Consider the following 24730-nt stretch of genomic DNA (forward strand, 5'->3'; position numbering starts at 1 on the left):
CCTCGGCCACGGCCGCGGCCGCGATGCCACGATGCCACGATGCCACGAGCGCTGGGCTGATACCGAGGGCTGAGTCGGCCCAGGAGCGGAGGGATGCCGGCGATCGTCAGCCGCTGGTGAGAGGTGGCACCGCGGCGGCACCGCTGGCAGCGATCCTGTGCCGTATCTTGGGCCAGGAGCGGAGGGCGGACGCTGCTGCCTTTGCTGCCTGCAGGCTGCGGGGAGGAGCAGCTGCGGCTGCCAGTGGAGGCGACGCCTCGCCGCCTCCCGCCCTGAACACTCAGCAGTTTGGAACGAGGAGGCAGGGAGCACCTGGAGAGCTGGGACCTGGGAGAGCACCCGAGGGCGCTTCGGTGGGCTCGGCGTCGGCTCCGCTGGGAGGGACGTCCCGCAGCCCAGGCGGAGCCCTGTCCCCTGCCCCCTGTCCCCTGTCCCCTGACTGCGCCCGTCCCCCTGCCCAGTTGCATCCCTCCGTCCCTTGGCCTTTCTCCTGCAACAGTGTCATGAATTTTTCATCCTTGATGAACTTCAAAGTCTTTTAATGACTCGTCATGAAAAAACAGAGGGGCCAAAAGTTGAGCAAAGGGAGATGATTAAAGGACCTTATTAAAAGCAACCTTGTAGAATTCTCCACATGAAAGAGAGCGCCATTATGAGGGCTTATCCTTATAAATGACACTTCGCTTTTGCGAACATGCCGAAACCTGATTAGAGTGACAAGCACTGAGTGATACTGCAAACCTGTTAATAACATGAAAATTAGAAGAGGCTCATGCAAAGAAGGGAGATTAATTTAGCCCGAGTACATCTCGCGCAAATTGCAAAGTTGTGAATATGTTCTCAGATAATGAGCCTTCGCAGTCATCAGCTCACTTGTCATTTTCTGTAATTAATGTTAAGGAAGACTCCTTCCTGATGGTTCGTATTACTCATATACCAAGAAAATTTCTTCAGAGAAATAATTTACATTTATTATCATCGGTCTGTTTGTGTGGTTTATTTCGCTGCGGAGTAATTTATTGCAGCACCGTTTCACTTGCCTTGATTAGTCGCTCGTCAGCCTGAAATGTAATTTTTTTTTCCTGATGGCAACGTCTGAAAATTGACAGTGGTGCAATATTCTTTTTAATCTGAGGATGTGTTTTCTTAACTTGAATAAACTTTTGGGCTGGAAACTGAAGCTACTTCACAAGTTGAATTACTGTTAGAAACTCCAAGCACTTTGCTAATTCGGGTTCCCAGGCTGCACGCGAGACTCACCAGAGCTCTCCTGTGCACGCTTCTCTATGTGTATACACCATATGCAAAATATGGTATCCCGAGGACAAGCTAGTTATTGGTTTATCGCTTCAACAAGCCTGAAGCCGCGTGTAACGTGCTCACTACCCATGCTCTCAGACTTCGGTTTGGATCTGAAGCCAACAAAAGCAACATCAAATCTTATCATTGTTTTCCCTGGATTTCAACTCTTATTTTTTATTTGTTTTATTACCAACTTCTTAGTTTTCCCTTATCTTAAAAAGAAAAACAATTTTCTGACAGATGCAGCCGTTAAATTTTGCTGCATGTTCTTCTCGACCCCCGCTTGGCCCGCTTTGACCCCCGCAGGGGGGTCTTCTTGACCCCCGCTTGCTCCGGTTTCTAGATCTGAGGAGTAAAACTGCGAAATCCTTTTCCTCCCAAACGACACAAACACATAAGCAGTTAAAGTGAATTACTGACCTCTGAGCTGCAAATGAACCAAACATTACTGATTAGGGTTTTTAGGCAGAGATAATGATTTTTTTTATTGGAGGCCTTCATTCCGAACAAGCCTCACGGAACACTATCTGTAGGCAGCGACTGCCTGTGCCAGTTAATGGTAATCCATATTTATAAAACTATAGTCCATCAAAGTGGTATGAATATTTTAAAAGCCATGGACAAATCAAATTGTGTTTGTCAAATTGCACGCTCTCCACATTGAATGTATTTTATGATTCTTCCTAGTACGAGAACCAACGGGTTCCCTGCACTAGCTGGAAGCTGCCTGCCTAATTTTTGCTTCTGTAAACAGGCAAGTCTCTCTGCTGTTTTAAAGAACTCAATGAGCTGTGGAGATTGACATTTAAGCCATAAAATTGTACTTTATTTGATGAAGTTAACAAATAATGTATGAAGTAGATTTATTTGATGTCTCTGCGAGAACTAGTTGGTTCATCCTTATAGAAACAAATTGACTATTTTTGAAGGACTTTTTAAAGATGCGGGCAACACACTGAAGAGCGAAAGCCAGGGCTGCTCGGGAAGATCACGAACAGGAGAATGAGCTCAGGGGACCCCGGGCGCTGGCAGAGGTGCCAGGGCATTGCCGTGGAAAGGAGCAAACCCAGACACGTGAAAGAGGACACGAATCGGGTTGTAATTCCTGGTGGGCATCCATCAAGCTCCTCTCGTCCTCCACGTGATCCAAACCTCGTATGGCAGCAGTAGGCACAAGCTCTTCCACCCCAGCAGCCCCTGCTCCGGGGCAGCGTCGCGGGGCGTCCCCCTCCAAGCCCTGCTGCTCAGATCAGCCCCAGGGGCCTGGAGAGGGTCTCTGAGCCGCTCCTTTTCCTACCAAGAGCTGCTGAAATCAGAGGTCTGTTCTGAAACTTTCTTTCATAAAACATGAATGTTTTAACCTATTTCAGCTCTAATACGGATGACACGATCCTGCAAAGCCTGTGATAACTGAGGGCTCACGCCACGTGGTCCGTGGCCAGCGGGACGTGTGCTTCCCCGCTGCCCCCAGCCCTCCCAGAGGAGCTGAAGGGCAGGCGAGAAGATGCTGTGGTCCACACAGAGAGCTCCAGCACTGCTCCTCAGTGGGGGTTCAGGACTGTCCGTTGGCTCTTACCGGAGAAACACTCCAAGCTCTCTATCTGTACAAAGAACACGCACGGTGCTACCTGGGGCTTGTACCTGCAGATATGGTTTTTAAATGCTACTGGGTCATAAACATTTAAAAACCTAGAAACACTTCTTAGAAACATTTCTAAAACATCTCACTTTGCTGACATCAATGCGCACGGCACCCTTGCAGATCCGTAAGATGGACACATCCCTTCTGCGCAGCGCTTGCAGACAAGCGAAGGCCTTTGCAGGCGGGGGCTGTCAGCAAGCGCGAGGTGGGGAGGCTGTTCCCCAGCCCCGCTGCCTCAATATGCATCGGAACGGCAACGCCAAAGGCAGCCACAAATCACGCTGCAGACAGAGGCAATGTTGAATGCGGTGCATGCTAACAAATCAAGTAGGGAGCAGCAAGGTAAAGCCGGAGTGTACAAGTGGGGACACGGCGATGAAATCCTGGTCGTGATCGTATTGCAAGTGTCATCCCAAGAAATAAAATGCTGGCATGGAGGCAGGCCTCACCTCTTCTGTCTGAATTTAACGGCAAAAAGTTTTGCCACATCTATCTTGTGATGTCAGAGAGACAGGCTGATAGCGCAGAGACAGCTGAGACAGCGCTAGGTTTAGCAGACAAATAAATTTGAGAATCATCTGCATAGAAATGGAAAGCTACTCCATGCTGATGAATAATATAACCCAGTGGCAGCATATAAACACAAAATAACAACGGGCCCAATATAGACCCCTGGGGAACCTTGGAAACAACTTCGCTAATGGAAGATGAAAAATCACCCATCGAAACAAAATGCTGTCTATTTGATAAATAAGATTTGAACCGACTGAGAGCAGCATCAGATAAGCCAAGTGAGCTGCTCATGTGATGATCCAAGGGGATACCTTGAATAGCAGCATCAAGTGACAAAGACCTAACAGTGCGAGTACAGATCCCAAATTAGGGCTAAAATATGAATCTGTTGGGGTCCCTCCTGCTGAACCAGGCTGTCCCAGCCAGGCTTGGCCGCTTCCCACTCAGCCGGCCTTGCCGAGCCACTGGAAAGGAGCCCGGCACGGGTGGCACCGGCAGCGGTCCCGGCACCACGAGCCAGAGCCCCTCTGCCTGCGTGGCACGGCCGCTGCACGCGCAGGGTGGCTGCCCACGCCGCTCCCGGGAGCTCCACGGCCGTGGGAGCTCTGCCGCCTTTTGGCTTCGAGAGGCAAGGAGGGAGCCGCGTCCGAAGAGCCCCGGACGGTGACCAGTGCGTCACTGCCTGCCCAAACGCCAGACGGGAACTCACGTGCTGAGAAGAACAACCTTTCCCTTGTCATGGACGCCTCTGCTTTCCTCTAGTTTGGCCGTTCCTGTGTTACAGGTAGAAATACGGTGCTGGATCGGGGATCTCTCCTTTGCTCATTTCTCTTTCAAATTTGAAATTGTTCTCTCCAATTTTGTGGCAATACTAAATAATATGAAACACGGGTGAGAGCCCTCAAACTGCAAAAGCAGCAAATGAAAAGCTCCGGGAAGCCTTTGCAGGCAGGTTTTAAACAGCGATGCAGAGATGTCACCGCAAGTCTGAAGCATTCTGGTGAATGGGTAAGAAGAAAAGAAAATGAGTCACTCCGGGCTCCCACAGCTACTGCTGTCACGAAGGGCTTGCAGGCTCTCCGCTTCCAGGTGCTGCCCGGCTCCTCGCCGCTGCTCTGTTCTGCTCGCACCGACCTCGTGGCGTGTGGCACCCCGTCTGTCCTAGGCCAGGACTGGTCCCAGTATTTGTTTTCGTGTTCTACAACGGAAATGATTATGTCGTAAGACAATTCCTGCGGAAAATAAAACATTTGTCAATAAAAAATGCAATTTACCAAGAGGACAATTCCCTCGGTTCACATGCAAACCAGTGACTGTGGTAGAGGGTTTGAATGCAAACCCTGCTGAAACCCTGTCACCGTCACCAATTTGAAGAAGAAAAAAGCCACTGGATGAGTCAGGCCCTCGGTGCTTTCCATTGCATCACCACCGCATGGTCCCTGGCCCAGCGAGGTGGACTGCTTATAAACAATTACATTGTTTGAAAATGTATTAATAATTCTGTCAGATGCATTAACATTGCCCATTGGTTTCTAACAAATTGACACCTTTTTAGCTGAAAGAAATCCTTATTAGTTTTCATTTTGATGGCTTTTCCTGGAATAACTATAAATTATGTTTATTTCACATAATTCCTCCTGTCAGTAGTTATAAATAACTAGTTCATATGGAAATTATGATTCTGGCCTGTACATGCATGTACCTTAAACATAGCACTGCAGTGGCGCAGTGGCAGGTAATGAATTGCCCGAGTTTTCATTGATGGACCTTTCTAATTTAAAGAGTGACTAAAAATGTATTTGCCAACAGTATCCAGTATTCCTATCCTGGTTTTTACCACTTTAAATACCAACAGCTCTATTGTATCAGTCTTTTTTATATAGCATTTTTCATACAGTGTATCTCAAAGCACTTTACAGGGCAATTAATTACCTGGAGGAGAGTGACGGGATGCAGGCAGCGATGACGGCCATTATGCAGTCAGCAGCGTTCCCCACGCCGCGCTCCGCATTTGCATCGCTGTCATTTAATTTGTGGTGGTATTAATGGGGAGAGAGAGGGGGAGCGGGGTGGGAGAAGTGCCGGCGCGGCCGCCGGCAGCTCTCCTGTCTCCAGTCCTCCACGATGGGCTGCGTGACGGGGCTCGCCGCCGAGCAGGGACCGTCCCGGCATGGGACAAGGGCAGGGAGGAGGGTGCTCGGCACCGGGGTCCCTGCTGCGGGGAGAGGCTGCAGGGCAGGCGCAGGTCCCCACGCCGTCCCTGACGCTTCAGGGCAAAGCCCACCGAAAGGACGCTGCCTGTCGGCAGGACTCAGATTCCCCCATTGCTGGAGGAAATTCCAATGGTTCCCATTTTTTTCTCAAAATCAGAACAAACCAAAACGTTTTGAAACCTCCCTGTTCAATGAAAACGGATCTTTGGTTTTGCTGGAATGCTGAAACTCTTCCATTTTCCTTTTGGAGTATAGCTTTTGCATTATTATTATAAGCATATAAAATATAAGTCTATTTTTTCATGGTAGTAGAGAACCCTCAACATCAAGTTCTGTAATTCCAGTGTAAATACATTTGTTTTCAGTCTTAGTCAACTCATTGTTCAGTGACTTTCCTTCAGGCTTTTAAAAATAAAACAAAGAAAAAGACTATTTGAACAACAAAAATTAAATCTTTGCAGGAATACTGCATAGCAACATTTAAGTATAAACGTAATATAACTAGAAATTATGTTTTAAGAACAATTCTTTGCATTCTTAACCACCTTCAAAACAAGTCGTTCACTTTGAAAAAAAAAACCCAATAATTTTGCGTATTCACAAACATCAGTTTGATCAAAACAATTTCTGGTATGTAAAAAACGTACACGGAAATTTGTGCCTTCCCAATTCTTTCAGGTGCCCTTTCCTGCCACTGCAGCACCATTCAGCCAAGCTGCGTAAAATACACCCAATCAATATCAGCATCACTCAAATTTTAAAACATTGGAGGAGTTTCTTGAGATTTTTGTCCATATGTTTTCATTACAGTTGACTGGATAATTCATAACAAATTGTTTAGACAACACAATTCATCTGGTTTCTTCCCCCCCCATCTCCTGTCTCCAAGTAGGCAATGTGATCCTTCATTCTTTTTTTTTAACTCCAGGATTTCTCCAGAAAATAATTCTCTCTGAACCAAAAATGTCATGGTCCTGGTGATCAAGGCAAAGGATAACCTATCTTTTATTAAGTAGCTGGCTAGTTGTTAAAAGTGCCTTGTTCTTGAGCACATATGGACCTGACGAAGAGACCGCGTCTCCGAAGCTTGTCTGCTTTGTCAACAATACCATTTGCTTTAAGACCTCTCCCTGCAGGCTTCACTTTCTAGGACTAAAAATGGCATTTTTGCAAAGATGTACACCGTTCCAAATTGAATTTCAGTAAATATTTCATCATTCAAGCGTAAATTATTCTTTTTGAGTAAAGAGAACTGAAAACAAGTGGAATCAAAACCAAACTTTTGGGTTGAAACCAAGAAACCTTTTGTACCCCATTTGTCCAGGAGCCTTTCGTCCTCTGGACTTTGCCGACCTCCCCAGGCTGGCTGTGGCGGGGTGCTGAGATCTTTCCGAGCAAAAATTGTCATAAAACAAGCAGCAACTGACTGTGGAGGGCAAGTCCGATTGTTTGCTGACTGCCTCCAGAAACGAGTTCCTCGCATGACGAGGCTTACGCTATCGTAGCTGCAAAAGAGGCTAATTGCTCAGGAGCAGGCCAGGAAAGCTAAAGCTGGAAGGCAGGGGAGACCCGCGCCGTGCTGAAGGTCACCGGTGACCTGGCTCGCAGCAGCAATCCATCAGGGTGGTTGTGAGCTCTGCAGAGAGCCTGGCACCGCCGAGCCTCCAGCAACGGCTCCAATGGATGACTTAACGATAGCTGCCGGGATGGCCGGTTAGGTAAGGGTTCCGACGCCGTGTCGCAGCAGTTAATTAAGTACCCAGAACGATGGGGGACATGGAGCTGCCAACGAGGGGACAGAGGGTGAAGGAGAGCCGTCCAGCCTGCAGCGGGTGGCCAGGGCACCCCGGCCATGCTCGGGTGCCTGCGTGGAGGTTGGTGCGGCCGCGGGGTTCCCCAGCAAAGCGAGCACCCGGCGCGGCTGCAGAGCCCTTGGGTTCGCTGAGCTCCTGCATTCAAATTGGCCGCTGACAACTGAGGTGTGTGGGCTCAGCACGCAGCAGCTATTCCACTGTCCTGATCTCTCTCAGAAGCACCAGCTGTTGTTTCATCTATCTTTGTGGCCAGCAATCTGCTACCTGAATTGATAGATATCATCCTTCTAAAAATAGCAACAGCAGCTTTCAACCTGTCCATGGTAAGAAAATGGTACGGGTAATAAAAGTGTCCCACCTGCCTGCAGAGCGGGTGGCCGAGCCCCGTCCCCCCCAGCGCAAACCCCACCGCTCCCACCCCGGGCAGCGGCCGCGCGGGCGCAGTGTGCCCGGTGCAGCGAGGCAGCGAGGCCGGGGCAGCGGGGACCACCCCGCCCCCCCCGCTGTGAGAGGCCTTGGGGTTCCCTCGTTTGCTCGGGGTTCGTCTGAGCGCTCGGCTGATACAGAACTGCCAGGCTGCCTGGCTGCTGCCCTCCGTTTGCCTGCCGCTCCCCGGCCCCGCTGCCGCTGCGGCCGCCGTCGGTGTGGCTGTGCTTGCCAGGGGCTGGTCGTGCAGCAGAAAGCACAGGTGGAAACAGCTCCGGAGTTTGGAAAGCTGTCACTGTTCAGCTTGTGCAAATCAGGGGTTTGCAAGGAAATCAAGCAGCGATGGACCGGCTAACTCAGTTCCGTTGATCCCCTTTGCGCCCGCAATATTCCCTGTCGTGCACACCAGCCTTGCTTTTCGCAACCATGTAAGCAGTGGGAAACGTGAGAGAGATGCTCCCAATAGCAGTTTGGGGCGACCTTCACGTGCCTCTGGGGACCTGCCTTCCCTTGCCCGGGGCATGCCACAAACTCCTCTCCCAGAGCAAATGGTTGGTTTAGCAGCCGGCAAAGCCCAGGTCAGACGGAAACAACCCCGCTCTCACCAGGCTGTGCTGCTGCTCCCCGGCCGGCACGCGGGGAGCCCTCCCGGCTGCCAAACACCCTCCCCACCCCAGCCCCCCCGTGCCGCTGCGAGCACCGGCGCCCTTGGGACAAGCTCCCGCAAGGCGACGTGCTCTCCCCGATCACCCCGCTCTCTCCGAGCCGGCTCCCGCTCCGCAGAGAGAACGCACGCGGAAATCTGCAGCGGGTGGAAAACAAAGGGATCCTGCGCTTGGAGCCATATGGATCGCACGTATATACAATACACAATAAACAACACATCTTTCAGTCTGGGTCTGTTTGAAACCTTCCGACATATGTTCTGCTAACAGTTTAACAAATTGATTGCTAATGTTATCCTGCTCTGAAATCTGGCATAATGTGCAGGAGGGGAAAAAAACCCAAAACAAAAGCATTCCTACCTCAACAGAAATTCACAAGAAAAGCTATTAGAAAAGGCTTCAGGATGCCTGACAGGAGAGAATTTCATGCCAATTTGTGTGCTCGTTGGAAAAATCATTTATTAAAAAGAAGATATACCTTCATGTTAGTGAGATGAGGGTGTAAAACTGAGCTGGGTCTCCCACTGCTTCAGCTCTATAACTCAAGTTATATTCATCAGAGGCATATATTTAAATCATAGCTTACTTTGCTTTGTGTTCTGAAATTTATTAGCCTACTACTTAAATGTTTTATTCATTAGGCCATGTAAATAATGCATGGTTGTTTCCATGGCAATTTAACCCCTTCTCTCCGGGACACCCGCAGATTTCCCATCTCGTGTGCCTGCTTAATTGCCACGATCAGATTTGCCGTTTTCTCCGCGTTGAGGCCATGGCCATTTTTCTCCTTTTTGTGGCAAATTCATTAGGAGGAAACTTTTCCATTGACAAATAAGATGTGTTCAGGCATGAAGAGGGAGGGGAAGGAACCGTTTGCCAGGTCATTTACCAGAGTTTGGGCATAGCTGATGTTTCCACTTTCTGCTCGTCAGGGGGGTCCTGCTGCACCGACAGTGCCCGTGCTGCGGCAGCGGCAGGTCCTGGCCCGATGTGGGTCCTCCTCCTCCCAGGTCCCTGGGACACCCTGGGGACCACGGTCCCACAGGGAGGAGGCATCGCCGCGCCCCGAGAGCACGTGGAGAGGCTGATGACGAGGCCCTTCGGCAGCGCCCAGGACCCGGCTCGCTGGGGGGGCCAGGGCTCTGGCCAAGGGGGCCACCAGCCCGGGCCCCCCTGGGGGGGTTTGCTTTTCCCGGGAAAAGCCGGCAGCAGCGCTCGGTCCTGCAGCTACGGCGCTCAGGCCCCGGGTCTCTGGCCATGAGGGTGGCTGCGATGGAGACACTGGTAGCCAACCGGAGACTTCAGTGGCCACCACCGGCTCACCGCCACAGGGCAGGCAGGACCCCTCCTCCATTGTGTTCTGCCCGTTAAGTAGTCACGCTCTCTAATGCATGTTAAACAGTTGGTTAGGATGCAGGAGTCTAATTTATGTACTATTTAAAACTATTACACGCACACCACTCCGAGAATGAGGCTCGCGGTCCCACCTTATTCCCTCTCGCTTAGTAGCAGGCAATGCTCCCCAACACACGTTTCTAAAAAACAAAAGAGTCCCCAGATCCACTGACCAGGGAGGAAAGACATAAACCGTCTTGTTTCTGTGTCCTTTGGCTTTCATTACCTGGCTGTAACCTATCCTCTAAAACCCCTTACACTAAACAGGACATCCTCTTCGGTTTACCGTGATAAAACCTCCCCACGGTTGTCTCGGGAGTGGTGCGCTTGCAGCTACGCAGACCTCCTTACAGGCAGCAGTAACAGGCCGATGTGATTTACACCAGCCACCCGCCTGGAGCCCGTTCTTCCCCTTCCCTCTGCCCTTCCCCGGCCGGGCTGCCCCCAGGTTTGACCCGGGCAGCCTCTCCCAGGACCGGGGCTGCTGCATCCCTGCATCCGCTGCACCCCTGCACGCGCTGCATCCACCGCAGCCCTGCATCCGCTGCATCCCTGCATCTACTGCATCGCTGCACCACTGCATCTACTGCATCACTGCATCCCTGCATCCGCTGCACCCACTGCATCCCTGCACCCACTGCACCTGCTGCATCCCTGCATCTGCTGCATCTGCCGCATCCCTGCATCTGCTGCATCACTGCATCCCTGCATCTGCTGCACCCACTGCACCCGCTGCATCCCTGCACCCACTGCACCCACTGCATCCCTGCACCCGCTGCGTCCACGGTACCCACTGCATCCGCTGCATCCGCTGCATCCACTGCACCCGCTGCAGCCACTGCATCCCTGCATCCGCTGCATCCCTGCACCCACTGCATCCATTGCATCCCCGCATCTGCTGCATCCGCTGCATCCACTGCACCCACTGCATCCGCTGCAGCCACTGCATCCCTGCATCCGCTGCATCCCTGCATCCGCTGCATCCGCTGCATCCCTGCGTCCCTGCATGCCTGCCGCTCCCGCAGCGCTGCCGCACAGCTGGGCACCCGCCGCCGCCCCGCAGGCAGCGTCTCCAGTCCACCGGCCTGCACTGAAGGAATAGGGGTCATCTCCCGGCATCAGCCCGAGGAGCCCCCGGGAGCAGCCCGCGTGGCTGCCCAGGCGCTGCTGCTGCCCAGTCTGAACCAGAGCCTGCAGGTGACAAAGTAAAGAGATTTGTGAGCATTTCAGAATCAGGAGTAGAATTTAAGATAATCTGCATGTGTTTGGCCGTACTCTGAAACCGATTAGGTGCAATTCAGTAAACGCAAGCACAGAGCAGTTCTACACGGAAGAGGAAAAATCAAACGCAAATGCAGAGTGTGGATTGCTGCTGGAATCAGCAGAAGATGGGGAGGATCCAGGGTTTGCAACAACCACTGCCTCTGTCAGCAATGCGATGCTCTGCTACAGATCCCGTGCTAGGATGCACGGAGAACGTATCCCACATTTCTAGCCTGAGAGAAAATTCAGCTTTACTCCTTACAAGGGAGGGCTCAGCTTTGTCTTTTAGAGGAAAGCAGAAAATGGAAGAGAGTCCAGAGGCAACGCAAAACCAGCGGGTTTAGAAAATGCAATGCATGATGGAAAACTGGTGGGGCTGGAATTACTTAGTGTAGAGCAGAGAAGCTCTACCCATTAAAGTCTGTGAGTACACAAATGTTTGAGACAAAAAAGATAGTTGTCCTTTTTTCTTGTATAACGGGAAGGACAGAAATATTGTGCTGATATTGCAGGAAGGAAAATCTAGGTGGGATAAAACAGCAGCTTCCAAACCATACGCAAGTTATACTCTAGAGCAGATAACAGGCTATGGACGGTCACTGGGGGGTTTTACAGACTGGTTAGAGAAACAGCTGCAAGGAATCATCCAGGACTATGTGATCTTGCCTCACTGCAAAGAGATGGATTAGGTGATCTTTTGAGGTCAGTTCCAGTCCTACATGTCTATAATTCTTTGTATAAAAATGATAACGAATGCCCCTAACTCGGGAAGACAGCTAGTTAATGTCCTACAAATGTGAAGGTGCATAGAGCAGAGGTCTTTCAGCCCAGCAGCTCAACCAGGACTTCTTCAGACAGTCTTTGTTCCACAGATCAGCAGCAGACAAGCTACGGTTACTATTGCTGCTCAGCTGGAAGAACATCTGGAGGGAAGCCAGGACTCGATCTCCAATTCGATCATTTCTGTTGCTCGTTCCAGCGCTGCCTGCCTGGTGACACAGCGGCACCTCCCTTCCCAGAAATCCAGGGCCAGAAGCATCCTTTGTGTTTCTGCCAAAATGCAAGGTAAGCCCATAAAGCAAACTTCCCGGGAGCATGGGATAACTATGGGCAGCTTTGACATGCACATTTGAGCTACAGGCAGTGAATGGATTCAGTCCCATTCTTTCAGATCTGATTAAGTTTATTTTTAAAATGTAACCATCCTACAAGAGTCTTTTCCATATAAAATACAGCCAGGAACCAGGTAGAAGTTAGGAGAGAGAAATCATTGAGCTCCACAGATCTGAATAGCTGAGATCAATCACCATGAGCCATGGAGATGAGATTTGGGACAACATCTCGGCACAGGCCTTCAGAGGCTTGTAGATCTGCCCAGCCGTGCTCTCGTCCGTGATGGATGGTGGGAGAGATCTGCTTTTCCTCAGAATTGGCTTTGACTTAATTCACTCTCGGCATGGAAGGAGGAAAACAAAGGATGAACAATCAGATTTCCCATTTAGCACCTGGCTCTTCCATCGCCGAGCTCTTCCCGAGCACCGCGGCTCTGCCATGGCCGTGCTGCCGCAGCGGCAGCCATAACCTCTGCGTTATCGGTGCCCGCAGCGAGGCCGCCTGCAGCCCCTGCCAGCTCCCGCGGGCAGGCAGGCGAGCCCACGCTGCGGCGGTCGGAGGGCGACGGGCTGCCGGACGGCGGGAGCTGCACCCGTAGCCCACCCGGCTGCGTGAAGCATGCTGAGCACTGCCAGCCAGACGTGCCTCTGCGGGGTCCCAGCCTGCGGGAGCTCACCCACGTCCTCGGAGGTACCACGGGGAAACCACTGTCCCGTCTCTCCAACATCCCGTGTGTTTTCTCTCTTGATGGTTTCAGGAAGGATTCACACCTTGCCACCCCTTGCAGTGCTCCAGTCCTCCACGGTGCCCGCCGCGGTTAACAGTGCCCCAGGGCTTACTTTCTTCCTAACGCAGTCTGCCCAGAAACCCATTCATCTCTGTCTCTGGTTCCCTCCAACTGCTGCTAATTTTTGTTGCTCTTCTGCAAGCTCCCTCCCACCGCCAGCGCCATCCCTCAGTGCTGCGGTGCCGGGCTGAGCTGGCCCCGGGGGGTGGCCCTGGCCGGGGGGTGCGAGTGCCTGCAGGTGCAGGTGCAGCGCCGGTGCCGGTGTCCCTTCGGCGGGAGCCGAGCGGTGAAACGTCGGGCTGTCACTTGCGCTGAGAGGGAGGCAAGCTGTGTGTCATCAGAAAGCCTAGCGAATTCATTGATCTTCCTGAGAACATCAATCTGTCTTTCTAATACCGCAATCAGGTGTCTCGCAGAACAATTTGCTGAGTGACAACACTCACAAAAATGTGTTCGCTTCCCTCCCAGCTCCCCACAACCAGAAATATCCTCGACAGCCTGCGCCGGGTGCTCAGGGCTGGGGACCCTCCTTCTGCCTGATTTCAAAGCTGCTCAGAGCATGAAGGTTTAACGTCGGGGTGAGTCGTTGGCCTCTGGATCCTGAAAGGCAAAACCCGCGCAGGGGAGCCATCGCGACAACAGCCGACGCCACCTGCAAACAGCGTGAGGGTCCCGCTGCTGCTTGTGCAAGTGCCGGGCACATCCACGTGCACTAATGCTTGCACATGCTGGCCCGCAGCCAGGCTTCCAGGGAACATGGTAGGCTAAATACAACTCAGGAGAAGTGCCAACTGAGTTTATTATATTGCAACGTCTGCTCCTGCAGTCTGTCATTTACTTTCTTACCATCTATTTTCTGTAGAAGTAAGCATGTATTAAGTTTGCAGGACATAACAAACCTTGTGATGCTGGGCTGCTGAGGCTGCTATTAGCCGGAGAACTCCAGCAGCACACAGTGTAATTCATGTGATTCAAATGGATGTATTTTATTAACAAGGCCATGCTGATTGCCTGTTAAGTAGCTCTATGTTAATAACCCACTGCAGATGCCCTTCTCAGGGAGCCAGGTTGTACTTCCACATCTACTCCTCCAAGCTTGAGCACCCGAAGACACCATCTCCCCGCTGTCGCATCCGCCTTGGAAAGCCCCGCAACGCTCCCCAAGCCACCACTGCATCGGGCTGAGCCTCCATCACCCTCGGATCTGTCAGGAAAATGGAGCTTTTTGTTTCCTGCACTGTAACACGCCGGGCACAAGCTGGGAGGAGGACAGAGGAGCCGGAGTGTTACTTCTCTGCTTCGGAGGCACCCGTCCTGAGACGTGTGACGACAGCGTCCCTTTCTTCTGCGCCTCTGTATGTGACGATGGCACCTGGAGCCCACAGCAGGAGCTCAGAGCTGTACTTGGTTCTCATCCCCTGTGGCAGGAGCCAAAACCCTCCCGTGGGATTTCATTGCTCCTGCCAGAGCAGAGCATCCGCTCTGCTGCTTGGTTAAGCCGTTCGCACCCACAGCTCCCTTCAAATGCTGCTGACAGGTTTGCAATCCTCCTGCTTCACACTAACTCAGCCTCAGGGAGGATACGAGAGGTGCTGCCTAGTTTTAGTGTGCTGCTGGCCCATAGAATTATTTTGGTGGAGCCTGTCCAGTGCTTCCAAAGGGAGACCTCAGCTGGGGCTCCTGCGGAGCCTGGGCTTGCTCTGCTGGCGGGCGAAGGGCCGCGTCGCCTCCGGCAGTTCCCTGGGCCATGCTGCCGGTACCGCTGCCTGCAAGTCCTGGCTCCAGAGCCAGCGCACGGTGAGCGCTCACGTCTGGGTGTTGGGCTCGAGGGATGGGCAGGCAAAGCATCGCCTTCCTTGTAGCTCTCATCAAACCGTTGGGCTAGACAAGCTCCATTTTGTAATTAGAGATCACTGCATCCTCCTCACACTGCATCCTCCCACGCAAGCTGGGTTCCTCATGCGACCCTGCCACGAGGCCTCAGTCACGTTCGCCCACGGGAAAGATCTCGAAGCCCACGAGAGCCGTGTCGGCTCCGGTGCCTGCCCAGGGCTGAGCCAGCGCTGCTTTCCCGGCCGCCACGTACCCGCTGGTCCCTCTGCTGTAGCCGTCGTGCTGGGACGGTCCCCAGCCCCGCGCGATGTCCCTTGCTGGGCAGAGGGGGACAGGACTTCCACCCCCTCCGGTGCAGCCAAGGCAGGCAGCGGCAGGCTGTCCTCTCCAGCCACACACCCCGGGGAGCACCTTATCGCTGAACAATTCTTAGAGGGTTTTGAAAAACAAGCAGCCGCATAAAGGGTTAACAGTTTATTATATTTTTTCTGAGTGATTTTATCACTGTCGTTAGAACATTCATTGAACTAAGTGAGAAATCCATCAAGATGTGACAGCAATGTGCAGACTAATGGCTGTTAGATGGTAATAATTTTTAATATGATTTTTATTTCACTTAATTTCATATGTGCTTGACAAAAGGTCCCGTGTCACTAGGGAGCTATGTGGAACTGGGAATACGCTGATGTGAAGGTCTATTAAACCAAGTGTTTGAAGTATTTTTAAGTCCCAACTTCAGAATTCCAGAGAAAACTCCGGCATTTTAACCTTTCTTGGCAAGAAGTCACTGAGCCAGCAGGAAAAACACAGAGTGCCAGTCCAAGGGGCAGATCATCCTTATGCGTACGCTGTGTATTTCTCAGCTCACACCCATTTCTCCAGGGCTTCTCTGAAATGCCTGATGCGAAGGCCAGCTGAGTGCTGTGTCCTGGTAGCTCCTCTTGCCGGGACATCTGCACGAGTTTGTCCATGTTTCGGGTTAGGAGGTGTGGGCCAGGGCCAGCCGATGAAGGAAGATTCCCTAAAACCCCGGGAGGCAGCTCTGCCCAGGGGTCACCTCTGTGTCTGTTCCTGCTGCAGCAAGTTGTAGAATATAATGCTTGTAAAGAAGTTTGGGATCAGCTGCTGGCAGGCACCGCTGCAAACTAATAATTAATATTACTGCCAATAAATCCTGTCATAGTCTCAAGGAACAGAAATAGGAGAGGCCACTACTGAAGCACCACAGCGTCATCCTCTAAAACTGCATGTCAAAGCTACGGCAATGGAGAGCTAAACCCAACTTCACCCAGCTGCAATCCCGAGAGAGCAGAACCACATGTCTTGTTCGCATGTCTCGACATGTCTTTATCTTGGCCATCTCAAAGGCCGGGAATTTGAAGTAACGCCTGATTTCCAAAGAGGACATTCCCTTGACAAAGTGTTCTGTTGTCTAGTGAATATGGAGCCAGACTTTTCTTTTGGGCACTTAAAGCTGCCACCTGGTAAAGTCAGAATGGCCTCGGACAGCTGAAGACAAACCCATGGCCTCACCTCCACACCAGCCAGCAGCAAGGAAAGGTGTGACAAGGAGTTTCCTAATGCACATCACATCAGTCAAACTTCTCTTACCTGCAGCCTGCCGCGGCTCTTCTCCAAAAGGAAACATCAGAGGAGACTCTACTGCAGAGGGGAAAGAGCAGGCTCAAGGGCTGTTGGGGCACGGACGGCGCCAGCACCGGAAACAAAGTCGAACACTTTATTTCTAAAATAAATATTTTTTAAAAATTGGATTAGTCAAGGATTAAATCCCCACTCCAAGGAGCTGAGCACTGAACCCCCAAAGGGTTTTCATTAATTTGCTTTTGTACCTTGTTCTAACATCACTTCCAAGGGTGAAATCTCCCTCGGTCTCCCACGGGTGCGTCTCCGCACTGGCCGTGGGACCCCCACCAGAGCTGACACCCGTGGGAGGAGCAGGGAACGCAGGCGACGTGTCTGCCAGGGAGCGCAGCAGGACCGACCGCAGGGCACGCAGGCGGGGAGCCCCGCAGTGCCACCTGCGCGCCCCCGAAAGGCCGAGCCCCGTGTCAGAGCTCCGGAAGAGCCCGATTCATCTGCTTTCCTAAACACAATATCGCTCTGGTTGCTGCGAATTTAGCAGATCCTCTCATCCATCATCTTAATCCTGGACAGTAGGATTCAAAACAGGGAGCACAGCCCCAGAAGACTTTTCCCCACAGATCATGTTATAATTAATGCTGGAAGACCTGTGAGCACCTTGCAGAATGGCAGAGCCTTTCAGTATTAATTGCAACAACTCAAAAATATTACTGTGCCTTTAAAACAGAGGGAGGGTGTATGTGTACGTGTGCACACGTGCTTAAGCATATAATATATAATATTTGTAGTAAGAGTCAAGTATGGAAGCTATACATTCCCCTGATAAATGGGAGGCTTAATAGGAAAGCCTGAGATAGATAGATTTTACACAGTATGACACTGGTTTAAGGAAGCAATATCAACCATTGTTTAATGTAATAAAAAGCCAGAGGTGTAAGAAATGATGGTAATTCTATTGTAACTGAACTTGAAGATCCCTGTCAAATATGAGTGTGAATGTGGCAGTTATTTTAGGTATGTTTGTAATCTTTGCAGGCGTTTTGTCAAGGAGGCACTGTGATATTAGTAAGAGTGCACAAAGGCTCGGCAATGGTGTCATGCACAATTAATGTCCCCAGGTAGCAACTCCATTAGTCTTATGAAGTGAGCTCACAAATGGGAATACTAATGGGGACGCGCCTTGGGGCATTTGCTGAGCTTACTGCTAGTTTATTTCATACCCTTTATGCTCAACACAAAATTTACCTAGCCTGGATTTAAAATGTGTCTCATTACACAGGCAGCATCCTTTTACTTCAGTGCTCCCCTTTTAACATGCAAGATTTGCAATTCTAATCATATCAGAACCTGACTATTCTTGCTAAAAGGGAAAAAAAGGGATAAATAAATGCAAAAAATAATCTTACGATAAAGACTGTCTGGGGTTTTAATCTTCCCTGACAGGCTTTTTTCATATGTACATACTGGTAGCACATGTGTTCCCGGTAGCGGCTGCAGGGACTGGGAGCCGCAGGCAGCGCAGCCGGCGGCAGCGGATTCGGGGCGCGGGACGGGGACCTCGCCTCCAGGTCGCGGGTTTGCACCCCTGCCGAAGGAGGACGCTGGGGCCAGGCGGCTGCGTTGCCCGAGCTCCGCGCTGCGGGAGCCGTGGGTGGAAAGGGCAGCTCGTGGGCCGGGGCTGCCTGGGAGGACGCTGCACGTCAGCAGGGCCATTGCCGGGGAGGACGCAGGTGGAGGCCAGGCAGCCCTGCCTGGGGACAAGGTCACGGCCACCCCGAGAGCCCGGCACAGCGGGGAGCCTTTGCCACCACCTGGGCGAGCCCTGTGACTTCTGCCGTGCTCGTTCCCTTCCTGGGAGCTTGCAAGGAGTAATACCCAAACAGTTCAAATGCCGTCACTTCCTACCTGCAGAAATTGAACAACTAATTTATTTTAAAGAAAACAAGTCTTCTCAGCAAAGAAGCTTTACTGGAAAGAATCTGGAGGGACAGCAGAAAGGCAAGAGTGGCACCTCGCCCCTCTCCCGTTTCAGCCCCTGGCCCGGTCCCAGCCAGGGAGCGCCCAGGCTATGCCCGTCCCTCTGTGCAACCGTTCCTGGTGGGCCCGGGCGAGCCCCAGCGCCCGTGGGGGTCTGCGTGCCCGTTTGCAGAGAGGGCCCCCACCCACAGAGCTCCCGGCCAAAATCACATCCCGGAGAGTGAACTGCTATCCTCGCTTTCGGAGGAGAAACAGAAATAGTGAGAAATGACAAGCTTTTCCTAAAAAAATTCAGAGAATTTGGGTTTAAGTCCTGCCCTGCCACACATCTGCATGCTTACCCGGTCCTTCCCCAGCGTCCCTCTGCCCGCGGGGAAGGAAAGCATCCTGCTCCCTGCATCCTGCTCCCTGCATCCTGTCCCTGCCCAGGGGCTCAGCAGCCTCCCCTGCCCGCAGCACCCTCCTGGGAAGGGGCATCTCCTACTCTGGCAGAAAAATTGCCATGTCAGCAGAGTCACCGGCTGAACGCCGCAAACCTCGCAGAGCAATAGACCCTGGCAGGGTCGGGATATCGAGCAAATTGCGACAGCTTAAAAACCCGTGCACCCAAATAGTCACAACTTGGACAGCCGGGCTCTGCAGCCACCGCTGCTCGCCTGGGACAACGGGCTCCATCCCCAATTCCGAATACCCCCGATCAATAATCCGAGGGGAGCCGGCCGTAGCGGTGCCCCGTGGCTGCGCAGCCTCCCCGCGGTGCCCGCAGCCGGGACGGTCCAGCCTGCAGCTGGGCTGGAGGAGCAGCGCCTAACGCTGGCTCTCCCGGCACCAAAATGCCAGATGAGCCCCGGACAGATTTATTTCCAAATCCTGACTCAATCACAGTATTGGATTTGTAATCACAGGCTCCAATTTTAGTGGAATAAATATACTAACAAAACTAATAGTTTGTTAGCTGCAAGGTAGGGACAATCAAAGTGTCTGAAGTGAAATACATGGCTCCTCAGGAGAAACCCCTACATGATAAAGACATTTAGAGTTTTATTTTTTTAAATAAATATATAGTGCGGTGTCAAGCTGTTTCCAGCGCATGCTGCTCGCTTGCGCTGCATGTGTGTGTGAGCCCAGTGGGGAGGGAGGGTTCGGAAAGTTCACCAGCGTGTAACTGTCTCCAGCCAGTGCACGAGCTGTATCGGGAGAGGACATAAACCAAAATGACTCCTCGGGAACCCAGAGGAGAAGCAGGAACTGTTTGGTGGAGAATTATAGCTATGGGTGAAATTAGATGTACTCAGAGCCCCAAGGCTGAGAGAAATAAAAAGCATTTTAAATGGAGTGTAGAATTCATATTCCTCAGTCACTTCCAATAAATAAATCCTTGACAATTTTTCTGTAAACAGTGGTTACACTTTGCTCTATTGTTTCCATGTTGCATATTCCAGACGGGAATGTGGGCTCTCCACCCCAGCCGGGACGCGCTCGCGCACCACCGCCCGAGGCAGCGTGATGGAGGGCTGGCAGGCTCTGCTTCGAGCCCCTGGGCCGGCTACGGCAGGGGCTTGGGGGCTCAGCGTGCAGGTTGTGGCACCGGGTACCCGACTCCCACTGCAACCCGCACGTTTCGAGAGCCTCCTAGCAGTCTGAGCCCACATGACCTCCCCTTTCCCTCCAAAACCCCGACGCCGTCGGGCAGCGGACCTGTCTGGAGCTCCTTCAAGCCTTGGAGCAATTCCGCTGCAGCAGCAAGAGCGGCCCTGATGGCTCATCCCTGGCAGGCGGCAGGAAGGGTGCCCGCCCCCGGTGCTGTGCCACGCAGCATCACCGGCTGCCGCACGGCCGCCCCGGGCCGGCGAGCTCAGCCAAGCGCTGCCCGGCAGGCAAAGCAGGCAGCACCAGCAGTGCCCTGTCCTCCCCAAGCAGGCAGCGTCAGCAGGACTGCGCCTCTGACCGCGTACGATCCAGCTGTTTCTGTCACCGGCACAGCTCCATCGCCGGATGGGACCCCTCGGTGCTGCCCAGGACCTCTCCGGCCACCAGGTCCGTGGGATCCTGTGGAGCTTCCCTGGGGCAGGAGCGCCGCAAACCCCCCTGGCTGGTTACGAGGCAGCACAAACTGCAAGGCCCCTCTCTCTGGCTGTCCAAATTTCCATTTCATGAACAAATGAAGCATTTTATACTTTACGACTTCCCCACAATGGCAGTCATCCCATTTCACCTGTCTGGGACGAGAGATGATGGAGGGAGAATGAGAGCGCCGGGCTGTTGGCAGCCGGTGCTGAGCATGCAGGAGGACACTTTCACATTCACTTAACTTGCATCTTTTATTAAGAAGAAGAATAACTCTTAGGGCAGTAATAATGGGTCTTCTCCTCCGTTGGGCTGTCGAAACAGGAGACAAGCTGGATGCACCGGTACACAAGATGGGGAGTGCCCAGATGTGGCTTTAGCTGCCGCGGAGCCCCCCGTGCTCGCCACGCTGGTGCAATTCGGGGATGCCAGAGCACGCGCGCAGTGCCGTCTGCTCCTCGGGCAGGAGCTGCTGGTGTGGTGTCTGCGCAAGGGGCTGTGACGCTCAGGTGGGGACACGGAGAGCTGCCATTGCCCTGGGAGTCCGCCTACGTGAGCTCCCGCAAGGACGTGCCGGGCCCCCATCCCACCCCGGCACTCGGCAGCTCGGGCGGCCCCCAGATGAAAAGCTCCCTCAGCCTCTCCGGAGGGCACTTCAGCAGAGAGCGAGAAGCTGTAGTGCAGGGTCACTCACGGAAACGCCGCGTTCTTGGGTCAATTGCAGGAATTATGTCTTCAGACCCCGTTATCCATCGGCCAACAAGCCCCCGGAGAGCCATTGCGCAAGCAGCCCGGCTGGGAGCTCGGGGCTGGGGGGATTCCTGCTCGCTGCCGCCGACGTTCGCTGGCTTGTGGAGGAGGCTGCAGCATGACAGCTCCGATAAAACCTGCAGCCGCTGGAAAAAATGCATGAAATGCTTTTCTGCTGAAGGCGGCAGCTTTGCCAAGTCTGAAGTACTTTGCGAGAGGTGGCAAATCCAGCCACACTGCTGATTTAAAGCTGAAATGCATCACTCCAGTTTTTATTTTTGTTTGGAGCAGCTAAGCATTATTTTTGCCTGATTGAGAATAATTGATCTAAACAGCTGAGTAGTTGTCAGCTTTGTTCAGAATTGCATTTCGCAGAGAACTTTTATATTCATTTTGACTTTGAAATGTTTGGTAGTCTTCACCTTCTTTTTGAGGGTTTGCCCTGAATCTCATTGAGGAAAGTCTCTTGTCCCTGGGGGATTCCTCTGAGTGGAATACCGAAGGTCAGGTATCTCTGATAATCTCGGTGATTATTTAGTAATTGCTGTTGTAATAACAGGACCTAGGGGTTGCAGCCAGGTTCATTGTATTAGAACCTGCACAAAGGCACCAAATACAGGATCCTTTCCCCTAAAAGCCTGCAGCCTGCTGAAGAAGGAGGCCTTTGTGCAGTTAACGTTATGGGCTCATTTCTGCTGCACTTCAGAGGGTAACTGGTACTGCAGCACCACGACGCAGCTCCAGCAACAGCAATCTGAAGAGCAAACGTGAACACAAGCAGCTCTAAAGGGATCTTGGAAAACAGCAAAACTGCCAGAGGAGAGGATTCAAGTGTGCTTTCCTTCCTTTTCAGAAAAGAGATTTTAAAATTCTCTAGTAATTTTAAAAGAAAATTAAAACTTCTGCAATATGCTTGTTAGACCATGACTAGCAAAAGATTAAGAACTTGAGATGCGGAGACAATGGATTCAGCCCCATGCTCAGTCATTTATTTTTGGCTAATTAAAAGTGTAAGATTTTTCTCTTTATTATGTACTGTTTGCCAAGTTCATTATTTGCTCACCCATAAATCATCTTCACTCGCCAAAGGTAGATTCCCTCTCTGTTGCGAGGCTGCCGTTAGTATGTGTCACAAACCCCACGTCCACGGAGCTGCTCCTTCCGCCGCGCCGCCGCGCCGCCGCGCCCGTGCCGTGGGACCTGCAGGACCCCCGAGACCTTGTCGATTCTGCAGAAATTAGAGCAAGAACATGCAAAGCACTGCTCTTTTCCCCACTCCGCCCTGCGTCTCCCCAGCCTCTCTGAAGTTAGCTTGATCTCTGTTAATTCTTCAGCGTTGCTACCCAAGGTATTCGGGCACTGCCTGGTACGGAAGCCTGTTCTCTGCCAGCCCCACCGCCCGATTTCCTGCGCTGCTGGCAGTCTCACATTCAGGTGCGATGGCAAGTGCCGCGATGCCCAGAGCAGGAGAGGGGTGAGCCGTGGAGCCGGTGAGTTCCCTGGAGAGAGGGGCGGGAAGGATGAGCAGACTCACCTCCACCTCGTCCTGGCTTCCAACAAATCCGCTCGGTACCAAAACCCAAGGGAAGAGACGTACCAGAGGAAACCTGTGACGAAGCAGCAGAATCACCTAAATCTTTCTCTGCAAACGACTCCCAGAAGCATCAGCGGAGCTTTACATCTTTCAAAAGGGTTGGACAGCTGTCAGTCTGCAGAAATCCGTGTTTCTCTCTCCTCCTTTCAGGTCCTTTTCCACAAAGCTGTTCCCCAGCACCTGGGACTCGAGGAGCAGGAGAGACATGAAGAGCTTTTGCCTTCTGCTATGGAGTCCCCATTTGGGAAAGCCTACGGAGCTCTGCACGAGGACTAGCGAGGAATATCTAGTTTGTCCATGTAACATCATTCCTTGACACTGAAGCCTTCCTTTAGGCTGACATGGTGCCAGCAAATTTACCAAACTTTTTGTAACTAGCAAGTTATTGAGTGTCACTTTAGTACAGTGTATGTGGAGAATGCATGGAAGGTGCCAAGAATGCTGCATAGTCTTTAACTATTACATTAAGCATCTGCTGCTGCCATTTATGGATCAGATAGCATTTTACTCTTGAGATATTTGATTTTATTACCTTCTAGGGAGAGAGCCAAACAAGTGTTCTTATTGATTTGCACATTAAATATATTAGTAATAAAACAACATCTCTGTAAACCAATTGTAAAATCAATATTAATTGGTACCAAAATATCACAAGTAGTTGAATTACAATTAAAGAGGGTAGCTTCAAAGTCTCCGTACCAATCCAGAGGTTATGCACACCAAATGAGAGGGACACGAAATCTGAGCAGAACAACAATGTTCAGAGCAATTAACAGCTGTTCCAAGTGAAATATGAAGAGATACTCAGATTCGTTTGAGGAGCGCCAGGGTCACTGAGATTTGGTTATGAATAGCAGTTCACTTTCTGTGCACGGGCACATGTTCAGCTGATTAAATCTTGTGGGAACAGATCCAAACCTTGCTTATGTGTTTATCCACAGGACAGCTCTTGGGTCTGCTGAGCCACTTTGGGCAGAGCTGGGGAGCTGTGGACCTGATCCGCTGCTGGCAGGGTCCTAAAGCCCAAAACGGAGCCTACAAAGCACGAGCGGTGGGAGCTAAGAGCTGCTCGGAGAGCGCAGAGCCCGAGGAACGTCCTCTGCACCCGACAGGGAAACTCTCTCACCCGGACGAATTGAGTCTGGGCACCTTCCAGGCCCGCAGCACGCGGAGCTGGTGTCCGTGAGTGCCCAGCTGAGACGGGCACGAGAGGTTTGGGCTCCAGCTGGGCTGCGAGCGCAGATGATGGGCAGCGTCCTGCTCCGGGAGCGGCCGAAGGAACACCTCCTGTGACTGTTAGAGGCGTTTTATAACTGTGATGCAAACTCTGCCGTGCAACAAATACATGTTTGATGCCCACTATTTCATGCACAGGTAAGAATAAGGCTCACAGCAGCAGACGTTGCTTGGTTCCTCGTAAACGACACCGCTCACAGTCGGGGGTCTTTTCCTCCTCTGGATTTACATGCACATCGTGGTACAGGAGGTCCTTGTAATTCAGGAAAAAAATTGGGAAGTCTGCACTGGTCCTGATAGGTCTTATTAAAACCAAATCACTCTCCCCCTTGCAACATCTGACATTAGCCAGGCTGCTAACATAGCTCACCTTCTTCCCAGAGTTTATTTGCTTTTCATTATAAATGCCAGTTCTCAGGAATAAAGAATATGGAAATAAAGAGGTATGTCTGTCTGCCTCTCCCCAGAGCGGTCATTTCTGAGCACTTTCTCTTCTTGAAGCTCATGCTCCAGCCCAAGCTGCATGTGCAGTCGCTGT

The sequence above is a fragment of the Ciconia boyciana genome, chromosome 18 (assembly GCF_034638445.1).
Source record: "Ciconia boyciana chromosome 18, ASM3463844v1, whole genome shotgun sequence".
NCBI lineage: Eukaryota > Metazoa > Chordata > Aves > Ciconiiformes > Ciconiidae > Ciconia > Ciconia boyciana.